The sequence below is a fragment of the Chrysochloris asiatica genome, unplaced genomic scaffold, assembly GCF_000296735.1.
Source record: "Chrysochloris asiatica unplaced genomic scaffold, ChrAsi1.0 scaffold00192, whole genome shotgun sequence".
NCBI lineage: Eukaryota > Metazoa > Chordata > Mammalia > Afrosoricida > Chrysochloridae > Chrysochloris > Chrysochloris asiatica.
Genome location: NW_006408710.1, coordinates 518,813 through 531,345, shown reverse-complemented (window position 1 = coordinate 531,345; position 12,533 = coordinate 518,813). Strand labels below are relative to the sequence as shown.

At 41.4% G+C, this 12,533-nt stretch overlaps 2 pseudogenes; one reads left to right on the top strand and one right to left on the bottom strand.

The window, feature by feature from the left end:
• Positions 1–328: 328 nt before the first annotated feature.
• LOC102814369 lies at positions 329–8,295 on the bottom strand (annotated as a pseudogene).
• A 3,485-nt stretch (positions 8,296–11,780) lies between these two features.
• The window catches only part of LOC102813976, a 74,234-nt pseudogene continuing 73,481 nt past the window's right edge, over positions 11,781–12,533 (top strand).

Sequence of the window (12,533 nt, the reverse complement as noted above, 5' to 3'; positions counted from 1 at the left end):
GATCAGCAGCTGTTAATTTCCCTTCCAATTCAACCATCGGAATTGTTTTAAAAAAATCATTGTGCATTTTCCCAAGAAGACTAATACAAGATTATTCTTAGCAGCATTGTAATAATAACCATAAAAAATGGAAATAACCTAAATGTTCATGGGCAAGAGAACATTATAAATATCTTTGTTGTTGTTAAGTGCTATCGAGTTAATTCTGACTCACAGTGATCCTATGTAGGGTTTCCAAGGAGCAGCTGGTGAGTTTGAACCACTGACCTTGCAGATCAGCGCATTATCCTGCCGCGCCACACCAGGACTCCATGATCCTCCTCATACACTACTTATCTAGGAGAAGGACATAGAGCTGATACCCAGCCTGGACGGCCTGCAAAGCCACGCCAACGTTCACAGTCACATCATTGGGTTTGGCATCCTTTTCTGGTTGGTTGATACCAGAGTTGTACCAGTGTTCAGCGTCTTGAGTGTCCCCCCGCCACCTGTGTATGAAGTAAAGGTGCAGGGGATTGTGAACAGACATTTAGATAAGAGGCTATTATTGGGAGGGGGCAAGGGTCACTGAGATCAGAGACGCTGTGGACAGTGCGCTTCAAACTCTTTTCAGCTATTAACCTAGATGGCAAGTATAAGGGCCATCATTGTAGTATTCTTTGGGTATTGATGCAGATTTTAAATGTTTTGTAAAAACTTCAAATAATTGACATTCTTTCTGTTTCTCCTTAGGCTCTCCTGGGGTTTAATCTATGTTGGCTTCCTCTTCATTATCTCCATGTTAATTACAATTGTCATAACATCTCAACAAACCGTAGTCTTGACGGGCTTCATGACAATATTCACGCTCTTTTTTCTATATGGCTTGTCTTTGGTAAGTTCATAGACTTGTTGTCACTTTCCCTGCTGTGGTCTTAGCTGTCTGTAACAAATAGGAATGCCTGCATGTTGTGAGAGTCGTCTGGTTCATGTCCATTTGTCTTCGTGTCTGTTTGAAAAGTCTTTCTGGGTGTGAGAAAGTGATGTAACTCTTAGGACTTCCTTTTTAAATAAAGATCTGAATGAACAAAATGATGAATCAAAAAGGAAAAAAAAAAAAAGTTTTTAACTCTAAAAATTACCAAAGACTGTTCGAAGTGATGAGCGTTAATATACACTTGTTTCCCAAGGCCCCTGTCTCTGATCAGTTGCTCTTCTTCCTCACATAGCCCACCTTGTAGTAACTTCTCACTTTACTCCCCTTCTGTTCTCTGAACAAGAGCCTGTAATCTTTCTTCCCTTCTGGGATGTTTCCTTAGTCCATTAAAAACAAAACCAAACAAAAAAACCCCTCAAAGAAATAAACCAGGTGCCGTTGAGTTGGCTCTGACTCATGGTGACCCCAAAGGGCTTTCAAGGACTGATTTTTTGGCAATCAGTTGCCAGTCCGTTTTCCAATATATTTCTTGGTGGTATCAAACTTCCAAACTCTGTGTTAGCAGACAAGCGCATTAACTGTTTCCACCCTTCAGGAATTCCTAGTCTATTAACTTAGCTTCTTTCAACGTTCCAAGCCTTCATTTCTACCTTTTCCTGAGCTGTTTGTCAAATTTTCCTACCCTTTCCTTAGCAACCAAAGCCCGGCATTATGGTGTTGGTGCACCACTGAACAGGTCCCAATTTATAGCAACCCTGTATGGGGTTTCCAAGGCTGTAAATCTTTACAGGACCAGAAAATCTCATCTTTCTCCCATGGACTGACTGGGAGGTTCGAACTGCTGGCCTTGTGGTTAGCAACCCAAGAGCAAAGTAAGGATCTTTTTAAAAGGAGTTTGCAGGAAGCATGGAGAATCACTGTATCTTAATACCGTCACCATCATTTCAATGGTAAATTTTTTCACTATGACATAAAAGCCTTTATTTTCTTGAGCAGGAGCCCTGGTGGTGCAGTGGGTTAAATGTTAGGTTGCTAACCGAAAGGTCGGTGGTTCGAACCCACCAGCCGCTCCATCTTGGAAACCCTAGGGAGCAATTCTACTCCGTCCTCGAGGGCTGCAACGCATTGGAATAGACTCAACAGCACCTAACACCACCACCCAATCCTATTGCACTAACAGTGACTCTCCGTGAACGCCATAGACAATGGCTGACCGTCTCCTCCCTCTTTCAGATAGCGTTAGTGTTCCTGATGAGCGTGCTGCTGAAGAAAAGTTCCCTCACCAGTTTGGTTGTGGTTCTCCTGACGCTCTTTTGGGGGTCTGTGGGGTTGATGGTATTACACAAGCAACTTCCATCATCGCTGGAGTGGATTCTGAGTATCTGTAGCCCCTTTGCCTTCGTTGCTGGGATGGCTCGGGTAAGAACGTAGTGAATCTGTTTGTTACTGAACTTTTTAAAGACGTTATACTACTTCATGACCCTTATCGTCAATGCACTTTTCAAAATAAGACCTTCGGTTCTAAGCAACCTTCTATTGTGAAACTACTTTTATTTTGAAGTTAATATTTAATTGAAGGAAGCTTGTGATCCAATGCTTTATTACCAGGCTCTCCACTGGAGAAACATGTGGTTATCTGCTTCCATACAGATCGACAGCCTTGGAAACCCTTTGGGGCAGTTCTATTGTGTCCTAGCGGATGAGTATGAGTCAGAATTGGCTAAACAGCAACAGGTTTGATTGAATTGCTGAAGCTGTTGGGTTTGAACTGCTGATTTTGTGGTTAGCAGTCCAGTGCTTGGCCTACAGTGCCACACCAGGACAACACAGCATTTATAACTTAGGCTGACAGTTTCAAGCTCTGTGATGAGGATTTTAACCCAGGCTCTGCTCCTCATCAGCTACGTAGATTTGAGCAAGTAATTGAAACTCTCTGGGGCTCACTCCTGTGGTCTCTAAAATAAGGATCTGATAGTAAGTCACAGAAAACTTCCGTAAAATCATAGCCGGGAAAACCCAAGGGAAGGAGCGGGTCTACGCTGATGCATGTGGAGTTGCTAGGAGTCCGAATTGATTCAGTTGCAATGGGTTTGGCTATTTTGTGTTTTTAATGATCATACCTCCCTTTGGGATTCTTGTGCAGAGTAACTGTGTTAAATCTGCACGTAGAGATGCTATATGTGGTAGCTAAGTAAATACTTTATGCTCTAAAATCAGTGGCATTCCATGATTCAAATCCCAATCGAATTTTTTTTTAATCGACAAGCTGATTCTAAAGTTTATTGGAGAGTAAATGCATATGGGAGCTCTGGTAGTGTAGTGGTTACGAATCGGCCTGCGAACCACAAGGTCAGCAGTTCGAAACTACCAGCCGCTCCGCGGGAGAAAGATGAGGCTTTCTGCTCCCGTAAAGATTAACAGCCTCGGAAACCCTGTACAGGGTCACTATGAGTTGGAACCGACTCCACGGCACATAACAACAACAACAACAAATGCATATGACTTGAAGAAAACACTGAGAAAGACCATTAGTGAGAGTGGTTATGGGGACACAGCATGTCCTTATTTTTCATGTCGCTGCACACACACTTCTTCCTCTGACCCTCACAACCCAGAGCTTCCAAGTTTGGGGATACAGGCCTCCAGACTGTCAAGTCAGTCCAAGACCTCAGGTCCCAGTCACAAGCTTGGGAACGTCCAGGGCACCCTTCACTTCCCAGTTTCTGACTCCCATATTCTCTTGGGTTTGATACTTCTTCAGAATTCACAGAAAATGGCATATTTTGGGCTATAGTTTTCTTACAACAAAATGGATCCAAATGGACAGACACACAGAACCAACTCTGGGAGGATTCGCAATGCAGAACTTCCTTGTCTCCAAAGGGAAGACCTTGGAGCTACCATGTCTGGAGCCCTCACTGGAGCCTCATGATGTAGTCATGACTGATTGAATCAGCCCTCTGCTCTTGAGGTCAGCTAATATCAAATCATGGTCCTTATGGTTTGGTGAAGCCCATCTGAATCTAGCCAAGGATGGCCAGACTTTGTCTTTCATACTTTGGACATATTGTCAGGAGGGACCAGTCACTGGAGAAGGATATCATGTTTGGTAAAGTGGAGGGTCAGAAAAGAAGAGGAAAACCTCCAAAGAGATGGATTGGCACAGTGGGTTCAAGTGTAACAACAATTGTGAGGTTGGCCCAGGACCAGACAGTGTTGGATTCTGTTGGGCATAGGGTCACTATGAGTTGGTATCAACTCAATGGCATCTAACAATAACAACAACAACAATTAACAGGTGTAATTCTTTATTTGGTTAAGTGCCATTGAGTCAGTTCTGACTCATAGCAACCATTTATAGAGTTTATGAGGAGTGGCAAGTGGATTTGAATGGGTGATACTGTGGTTAACAGTCTAGTGCTTATTCTACAGCACTATAATAGAGCTCCCAGGTGTAGTCTGGAGACTTAGATAACAACCCACCACCATCTGCCATTGAGATAGATTGGGACAGAGTAGGGTTTCCCATAGGGTTTCCAAGGCTACAATCTTTCTGGAAGCAAATGGCCACATCATTTTGCCTTGGAGCAACTGGTGGATTTGAACCCTAGACTTTGTGGTAGCAGTGGAGTATCTAACCACTGCACATCAGGGATCCTGCTAGATGACAAGATCATCTCAGGAAATTCCAAGAGTAAAGACCAAAAGGTTTCAGGTAGAGGGCATATAAACCCACAGAAGCTGGCTGTGTTTAGTGCTACAGAGAATAAAGAGCCTGGTAGGGTTCAGACAGGGCAACAGACTGAGGGAAATCAAGATGATTACTAAACCAGAACTCACAGACTCTATCCTAAATGCAAAGTTCCTTCTAGGAAGTCAGCTACTGAAAAACATTTCCCCTAAATTATATTCTCTGTGCACCAAATGTTAGTGAATATTTTGATATGTTCTACAGAAGACATTTGCAGACATAGAAACAAGCTGGGATTATTATTTTTTTTAAAATGTGACTGTGTCATGGATTAATGAGGCATTCAGGATGCTTCTACTTTGCATGCTGACAGATTTCTGGGTCACACATGATCATCAAAACAGTAAATTTGATTAAAATCTATTGAGAGAATCGGAATCAGTTTAAGAAAATTTAATGCGATTGCTTTTGGCAACAGAACGCAAATGAGAGTCTGTTTGATTTAAGAAGAAACATAGCACGCTGCTTTCCCTTCGTCGAAATTACAGTGCAGAATTGAGCAGGCATCCTGGCTGTAAGCAGGGGCATTTTCCGTGTTTCTTCTTCAGCTAACGGCAGACTCCATGAGTCACAAGAAGTTTTTGGAACTGCTTGCCTTCAACTTATGTGAGATGCTTGAAAAAGGTGGTCCTGCATGTTCAAAATGTGTCTGTAACAAATCTGGAAAGCAGGGCATTGTAAAAACCAACCAACCAACCAGTGGTTGTTTCTAGAGAAAGGAGTTTTTTTTCTGGGACCATTGGGAAAATAACGGGAGGCTTTAGGAGTGCAGACATGGTTAGAGACACTGTTCTAGAGAGTCTACTGTGTTCTCTGCCAAGAAGATGCTGCAGCGAGGGGCAGGCAGTGCACCTGAAATGCAGGGGAAATCCAGTGCCTTCTGTTTCCCTGAAAATCACTGATTTCACTCCACTGCCCTATTGCTGTGAGTTTGGTTTCAGTGGGAGGTTTGAGCTACTTTCTGGCCTGAGTGGTGTGTTCATGGCTGACATTTCTACAGCAATCTTTCCCTGTGTGTCTCTTCACTTCTTTCTGCTCCTCGCTGAAATGAACTTAACTGATCTTAGTTTTAAAGAATGTGTTTGGGATCAGCTTTCTCAAGAGACTCTTATATTAAAAATTGAATAGAAAATGACTAGAATTTTCTTGGTTTGCATGTTTTGATATGTCCAGTCAACCATCTGCAACTATGAACTTTCTGTGAGGAACTGGCTGGGAGACAAAGAAGTGGAAAACAGGAAAAGGAATCATCATGTGAGCACAGGGTTTTTGGCAGCCTGGGCTGAATTGAGACCATATTCCTTTTTGGAAATTAGTCTCAAAGAGACCTATTCACAATAAAGTTGGATCAAGAGCACGGTGCAGTAGTAACTCACAAGGAATGTGAATTTTTCTCCAGGACATGCGGAGACCTGCAGATGAACTGTGTTTCTAGAATCTTGTTCCAGCTTTCCTGAGTAAGTTAACTTCTAAAATTGTGTTTATTTCTGCATATGAAATCTACCATATGAGTCCAGAGACAGTGCCTAGTATTTGGGTGGATACTATGAAAAGCAGTAAGTTACGAATAAGTTGTTTTGACTTTTCACATTTGCAGAGTTTTTTCTACTGTGTGGTTTAGTAGCCAGTGTCCGAAGTAAAATGGTCAAACCATGGTCAAACCATTCTTGCACCGATCGCATCCATGACCTAGATATGGATAAATTGAAAGGTCTGTAGCGGTCTGCTGTCACTTTGTGAGTCTCAACTACTGCTGAAGACATTTGAATGATTTACTCCTTTTTGTTTGTGTTCAGCTTTATTGTAAGCATTGGGAAGATACATCATTTTTTTTCTCTCTCAGTATTGGGTTGTTTTTAACTGGTATGAGAATATTTTTGTCATGACAATTTATGTTCATAAGAAGATTTGTAAGATTTAAAAATTTCATTTGCTGTGCAATATATTTGTCTTCTGGATAATAACTCTTCTGGAAAATAACTGGCTTTTTGTAATCAATTTCTATTTCTAAGTAACACATTTTTCTATTCAGAGGCACTTCCTCTAATTATATGCTTTATGTTACTATAATAAGTGGAGTTTGGTGTGGCGCTGTGGGTTAATGCACCCGACTGCAAAGCTGTTTGAACTGCAAAGTCAGCGGTTCAAGTTCACCAGCTGCTTCTTGGAAACCCTATGCAGGTTTGCTATGGGACGGAGTTGACTTGACAGCACTTAACAACAGGAGCTCTGGTAGCGTAGTGGTTACGAATCAGGCTGCGAACCTTAAGGTCAGCGGTTCGAAACTACCAGCCACTCCACAGGAGAAAGATGAGGCTTTCTACTCCCGTAAAGATTTACACCCTCGGAAACCCCGTACAGGGTCGCTATGGGTCAGAACCGACTCAACGGCACTTAACAACAACAACAACATAATAAGAAGTATTTCCCAGCTACTATTTACTTCTCAAGGAGCCCTAGTGGCACTGTAGGATAAGCACTAGACTGCTAAATGCAAGGTCAGCAGTTCAAACCCAGCAGCCACTCTGAGGGAGAAAGATGAGATTTTCTACACCTGTAAAGTTTTACAGCCTTGGACACCCTATGTTGTTGTTAAGTGCCATTGCGTCAGTTCTTACTCATAGTGACACTGTGTAGGGTTTTCAAGTAGTGATTGGCAGGATTGAACTGCCGACCTTGTGGTTAGCAGTCACATGTTTATGCTACAGCACCACACCAAGACTTCTATAGAAAAAAAACCCTATTCGAGGTCATTATGAGTCAGAATTGTGGGTTTTGTTTCTTGGTTTATTTACATCAAGATGGGCATCTGGTTTGTCTCTGTAGGATTAGCGCTGGACTATGAACAACATAAAGGAGTTCTGGTAGCGTAGTGGTTACTAATCAGGCTGCGAACCGCAAGGTCAGCAGTTCAAAACCACCAGCTGTTCTGCAGGAGAAACATGAGGCTTTCTGCTCCCGTAAAGATTTACAGCCTCGGAAACCCTGTACTATGAGTCGCTATGAGTCGGAAGCGACTCCACGGCACACAACGACAACAACAATGAACAACATGGTCAGCAGTTCAGACCCACCACTATGTTGTTGTTGTTAAGTGCCACACCAGGACTCCATAACTCTATAATTGTATGTGACTTTAGTGCCTTGATAAGTGTTTGTAAATTTATTATGATGCTTGTGGTCTTGAAGCACTGTTTGAACTCTTTCCAATGGAGTAAATATTGTTTCTGTCATCTCTGCAAGTATGGCGGTCATGCTATGAGTTGCAAACTCTGGAGTAGGCATGCTTACAGACAAGGCAAGATAGATCCTCATACAGACCAAACATACGTGCCAATGTAGTTGTCTGATGCATTAATGGAGGAAGGATTTGGATACAGGTTTTAGAATCCATTGTTCCTTAACTGAAGTATTGCATACTGGGTTTTGATTCCACTGACTGCTGCGGAAACTGGGCCTTCTGAAGGGGAAATGTGATTGCTATGTTATTGAAGGCTGCACAACGACCACACAAGCAATGCTTCATTTGACCAACATTTGTAATGTGTGCCGACATGTCTTGTTTGGAAGATGTTAGGGTTGGTGGTCTCTTTTCATGAGCTTCTGAATCCATCATATTGCTGACGATCTTTCTTCTTCATGATTTTTTTTTAACCCATGGCCACAGGCATCTCGTCCACATGCCCAGTAGCCACCTGTCTACAGGTATGCAAGCCAGTGAGCAAGCAAGTCAGGGAGCCCTTACCATGATTTTTTAAACCCACAACAATAACAATTCTCCCTAAAATTCAGAGCACTGCAACATTTTTCATAGATGTCTGTAAATGTTTCCCCATTTCAAAATGGTTTTATTCCTTCAATAAAATTCTTTAAAAAAAAATCAATCTAGTGTTTTCACTAAGACAATATCACTTCCAATTCCATTTGGCTCCATCTCATAGAGTTGATTTTTTTAATAATAATTACTCCACGTGTTGAAGGGTGAGGATCTGAAATATACAGGACTGGAGATCCAAGATTCACTATTTTATTTTCTTAACTTTTTGAATAGGTGATATAGGCTCAATATCAACAAAAAGAAAAGAAAAAAGGAAGAGGTAGAAAAGAAAGAGTTTTTCTTCCCTCCTTCCCTCTTCTTGGTTACAGTCTCTTGGTTCCTGTTGATGTGCATCTTTGATTTTCTCCATTCTTCTTTGCTCCAGACAAGGAGATACCAATAGATATACTTTAGATGGCGGCTCACAAGCATATAAGACCTTAGTAGCTACTCACCCGAGTAGGATGTAGAACATTGTCCTTGTGCACTACATTATGCCAGTTGACCTTGGTGTCCGTTGAGATGATGGTTTTTCACAGGTCGAGAAATTAACTTCTTCAAGGTGTTTCCTTATGGCTAAGAAGTTTTCCTAACGTTGCCCCTCGGTATGTTTTACCACATTCATGGATATATTTATAGCCCATATGAAAACATATGTAGAATTAGCCTCTATTTGAGGGAATATTCAAAGTGCCACAGGTTGCCAAAAGAACCCACAGATCTGTGTAGGAAGGAGTGCAGCCAGAGTGCTCCTTGGAGGCCAGGGTGGCTTACTTGTCTCACATACTTCAGACACTTGTCAGGAGGGATATCAGTCACTGGACAAGGATATCATGTTTGGTAAGGTGGAGGGTCAGAGAAAAAGAGGAAGACCCCCAGCGAGATGGATTGCCAAAATGGCAGCATCAGGGGCCTCAAGCATGGCAACAATTGTGAGGTTGGCCCAGGACCGGGCAGTGTTTCATTCTGTTATGCATAGGGTCACTATGAGTTGGTACTGACTCGATGGCACCTAACAACAATACCAACAATACTTGTCCTATTTGCCTTCCTAGTCCTGTTCAGCTGGAGTGTCTGTCTGTGTATCCACTCGTAGATTACTCCCAGTGATTTCCTTTGCTTTGATTCTCTTGTGTTGACCTCCCCTTATTGTGCCTTGCCTTCTCCTCCACTCAAGTGTTGAGTTCATCACATTCTTGACTTCTTGGCACCATTGAATGATTGGTCAATCTTGTTTTGGACATTTAGTTTCTATAGTTTCCAATTTCTGTTTCCTATCCTACCTTCATTCCCTTTTCCATTGTTTGCAGACAACCTTTCCATTGTATTTGATGGAGAACTTTCAGTTCCTGGGTGTTTTTTAAAAATGTGTATTGCATTGTTGCTGTTGTTATGTGTCATGGAGTCGGTTCCGACTCATAGCGACCCTGTACAGGGTTTCCAAGGCTGTAAATCTTTACGGGAGCAGAAAGCCTTATCTTTCTCCTGAGGAACAGCTAGTAGTTTCGAACTGCTGACCTTGCGGTTCACAGCCCAATTCGTAGCCACTACGCTACCAGAGCTCTTAATTAATATAAATGCTTTTGTGCTATAATGCCCAACTTTTTTTTATTTTTTTTTAAGTTTTAAGATCTCTCCATGTTGCTTGGTGGATACCAATCCAATGTTTCTGAGTTTTCATAGTATTCTATGATCTACATCCATCCAAACTTGATTTCCAATACCCTACTACAACAGTCTACATGATGATAAGCATCGTCATACAGGCACCATTATGGGCCCATGGAAGAATTTTCTTAGGATAAATATCCAGGAGCAGAATTAGTTAATGATAAGGATGTCTTAGGCTAGGTTTCTAGAGAAGCAAAACCAGTGAAACATACATATGTATATAAATTAAGAGAAATTTATTATCTTACAGTTGTAGAGTCTCCGGTCTCTAGGAGAAGAGAGAGTGCAAGTCCCTCTGTGTGCCCATTATATTGGGAGCAGGCCATACCTCCCAGGAAGCATCCTTTCATTAGATTGGTTGCTCATAGCTGCTCATCCTCGAGTTAACTATGCCTGTATTAGGTTTCATCACCCTGGGAATAAGCACATCCCAACTGCTACACCTCTGGAAATCCTGGCCTGGTTGAGTTGATACAGAACCTAAATAATTACAGGGATATTGCTGCCAAAACCAACCCAATCCACTGCCATCGAATCATTTCTGATCCACTGTAACCCTGTAGGAAACTGTCTCAAAGATTTCCAAGGTTGTAAATCTTCCCAGAAGTAGACTATCGCTTCTTTCTCCCATGGAGTAGTTGGTGAATTCTAGCTGCCATACTTTAGATTGGCAGCCACATGTCATCATTGCACTATTTGGCACCCTTAGTGTACACGTTCCCATTGCTAAGTGCCATCAAGTTGGTTCTGATGCATCGTGACCCCGTATAGGGTTTCCAAGGAGAATCTGGTGAATTTGAGCCATCGATCTTGCAGTTCACACTGGCCTTGCGATCTAACGCTTATTCTACAACACCACAGTGATAAATTGTTCATCAGAATGGCTGGATAATTTTATGTCCCATAAGTAGGGTATGAGAATTGCTTTATCCCCATTTGTTTTGTTGTTGTTAAGTGTTGTTGAGTTGGTCTGACTCATAGTGACCTTGGGGTTTTCGAGGAGTGGTTGGTGGGTTTGAACTACTGACCTTGCGGTTAGCAGTGCACCAGGACTACACAGTGTCACACCAGGACCCCATTAGAATATCTGGTTACGCAATGTATTGTGTAGACAACACTCGATACTCTTAGACTTCATATTTTTGTCAGACCAATGAGAGGTAAGTGACATTACATAATTGTTTTAATTTTATTTCTTTCAATATTAATGAGTTAACATATCTTTCATATATAGAGCTATGTATGAAAGATACACATTAACTTATCGAGATATATATGAAATATATATGTTGGTGCTAAGTGCTGTTGAGTCTGTTCCAACTCATGGCGAACAGCTGGTGAGCTTGAACTGGTGCCTTTGTGGTTCAACTGATCTTGCAGTCTCTCTCTCTCTATATATATATGTTGTTGTTGTTGTTAAGTGCCAATGAGTTGGTTCTGACCCATTTTTCCACAAGGATTTTGAAGTCCCTTCTTATATATGCATATTCATTTATAGGACTGTCTTATTTTCTAGACATGCATTGGAAATGGTTGTTATGACTCTGGTTCGATTGCATCATGTTTTCTATTTCAGATCTTCACATGTGCGACCTTTACCTGTTTTTACAAATAAGCAGGTCAGAATGAGCAAGAGACACATCAGTGTGGGTCAGCACACCAGGGTTCTTCTCTGCAAGAATTTTCTTGAAAAATGGAGGATGAAAAACGAGATCTTCTTGGTATGATTCCAAATATATGACTTCTCAAATTTAGAAATGTAAAGTACATTTTCTCATGTTTGTACATATGCTATCCTCATGATTTAATGCTTATATATATATTGTATTTCTAATATTTTTAATTAGCAGGCTTGATTTTTGTTGTTTTTAGCTCTGGCACATCGTATGATTTTAAGTTAGATTGCTTTAAATACACATCACTATCTTTTGTCTTATTGGAGGCATTATTTTTCAAATTCATATTCAGAAGCTGTAAAGAATAAAGTAACTTCTTTATACAACAAATGTAGCAATTCTTAACCTATAAAGTCATTTGAAGTTTATGAAAACAGAGATCCTGAAGAAAACTACAGAATTTAATCCAGAATTAATCAAGAAAACAATCCTAAATTTAATAAATACTCAAAAGACAATTTGAGACAGATTCACAGAATTGCACTATGTTGTTGTTGTTGTTGTCAGCTGCCATCGAGTTGGAACTGACTCATAGCGACCTCATGCACAGCAGAACGAAACAATGTTCGATCCTGGGCTAACCTCACTACTGCTGCCACACTTGACGCCATCAATGATGCCACCTGGCCGATCCATCTCGTTGGGGGTCTTCCTCTTTTTCTCTGACCCTCCACCTTATCCAGCTTGACATCCTTCTCCAGT